We start from the raw sequence: 2,134 nt of genomic DNA, 5'->3' as shown, positions 1-2,134 counted from the left end.
ACAAAAACAAAAACAAAAACAAAGACAAGAAATTAAGAATTGTACACATATTAGAATACCAAATTCAAGTAGAAACTACACTGTAATTCTACAAATTTTTTTGTGGCTTTAATGAGGTATAATTGACAAATAAAAATTTCATATATTTAAGGTATACAATATGATGTGCTGAAATGCATATACATTGTTAAATGATTGTCACAATCAGCTAATTAACATATCCATCACCTCACATAGTTACCTTTGTGTGTGTGCAGTGAGAATACTTAAGATCTACGCTCTTAGCAAACTTCAAGTATACAATGCACTATTATTAACTATATAGTCACATGGCTGTACATTAAAAACATATTCACCTTATAACTGAAAGTTTGTACCCTTTGACCCACATCTTCCGATTTCCCCCAAACCCCCAGCCCCTGGCAACTTCCTTTCTACTCTGTTTTTGTTGAGTTTGACTTCCTTTTTTTTGAGACAGAGTTTCGTTCTGTCATGCAGACTGGAGTGCAGTGGCGCGATCTTGGCTCACTGCAAACTCCACCTCCTGGTTTCAAGTGATTCTCCTGTCTCAGGCTCCTGAGTAGCTGGGATTACAAACGTGTGCCACCACGCCCGGCTAATTTTTGTATTTTTTTAGCAGAGATGGGGTTTCACCATGTTGGCCAGGTTGGTCTTGAACTCCTGACCTCAAGTGATCCACCCGCCTCGGCCTCCCAAAGTTCTGTGATTACAGGCATGAGCCACCACACCTGGCTGAGTTTGACTTTCTTAGACCCCACATCTAAGTGAGATCATTAGGTATTTGTCTTTCTGTGTCTGGCTTATTTTACTTAGCATGATGTCCTCCAAGTTGCAAATGGTAGGATTTCCTTCTATTTCTATTCTACTTCTATTTAATTTTACAAATCTTTAAAAGGTAAAACAGAGATAAAGAAAAAAAATGAGATTAAAGTATCCCAGCTAAAGGCAAGCGGGGCGGTCCAGGTCACCTTCAAAAATCCCTTCAAACAATGTTCACTCTTCTCCCTCCAGTTAAGGGCAACTGTGTTCTTTCAGCTGCTCAGGCCAAAAATCTTAGAGTCATCCTTAACTCCTCTCTTTTACACCCATCAACCCAGCAAATTCAAAACTTCTACCTTCAAAATCTATCCAGAATCCCAACATTTCTCACCTCTCCACTGATACCACCTTAGCCAAGTCACCAACATTTCTCTCCTGGAAAATGACGATAGCACCTCACTGATCTCCCCGAGGCAACCTTTGACCCCAGCAGTTTGTTCTCCAAAGAGTAGCCAGAGTGATCCTTTTAAAAATGTAAGTCCAATTGAATACTTCAGGAGCTTGCTATCTCACTCAATGAAGGACCAACTCCCATCACAGACCTCACATCACCAGTCTGGCCCACCCCCACTTCCCAGGCTTCATCTCCCCCTGCTCCCTTCTCTCAAGACCCTTTGCTATTCCTGGAGTACACTTCTGAGCATGCCCCAACCTCATGGCCTTTGTGTCTGGGTAATTCTTTCATGGTTAGCATCCTATCTCTCTCCCTCCCTTTTCATTTGGTTCCTGCTCACATGTCACCTTACAAGAGATATCTTCCCTGACCACCTTATAAACTAGAAAGACTCCTTCCCTCCACCCAGGTACTCACTCTCTCTCCCCTTACTCTTGAAGGGGTACCAAACCAATATATTTCATCCCACTTCTTTAACGTTATTTCAAGATCGCTATTCAGTAGGGCTGGAAGTACAAGAATAGCTAAAAAGCTGTCTTTTGTGAGGGAGATTTGCACCCGTACAGAAAATCTGCATTGATGCAGGCAGGCTTTCTCTGAGGCCCTCCCGTGTCTGATCTAGGAAAGATTAACTGAGAGTCCCACACCTCTAAAGGTCTGGAAGAAACATTCACCATCTGTTCTCTTTGAGGGCTGCTGTAGGGCTTCATCTACACAACAGGACCACCCCAGCCTCGAGATGGTACATAAGCTTCTCTACCCCACTGGGGCATTGGGGTGATTGCTCTGTGGTTCTCCCCCATGCATATTAATAAATGCATATGCCTTTATTATGCATTTATTAATCTGCCTTTTTTTTTTTTTTTGGAGATGAGTCTTGCTCTGTCGCCCAGGCTGGAG

At 42.5% G+C, this 2,134-nt stretch overlaps 1 protein-coding gene across 1 annotated transcript in view; it reads right to left on the bottom strand.

Moving 5' to 3' along the window:
- Positions 1 to 2,134, bottom strand: part of HERC6 (HECT and RLD domain containing E3 ubiquitin protein ligase family member 6) — a gene marked incomplete at its 5' end in the record, with an annotated part of 84,727 nt that overhangs the window by 76,192 nt on the left and 6,401 nt on the right. The window lies entirely within an intron of this gene.

The sequence above is a fragment of the Colobus angolensis genome, unplaced genomic scaffold (genome assembly GCF_000951035.1).
Source record: "Colobus angolensis palliatus isolate OR3802 unplaced genomic scaffold, Cang.pa_1.0 Scaffold123, whole genome shotgun sequence".
Taxonomy (NCBI): domain Eukaryota; kingdom Metazoa; phylum Chordata; class Mammalia; order Primates; family Cercopithecidae; genus Colobus; species Colobus angolensis.
Note: the sequence above shows the minus strand (reverse complement) of the source record. Positions and strands in the feature narration are given on the sequence as shown.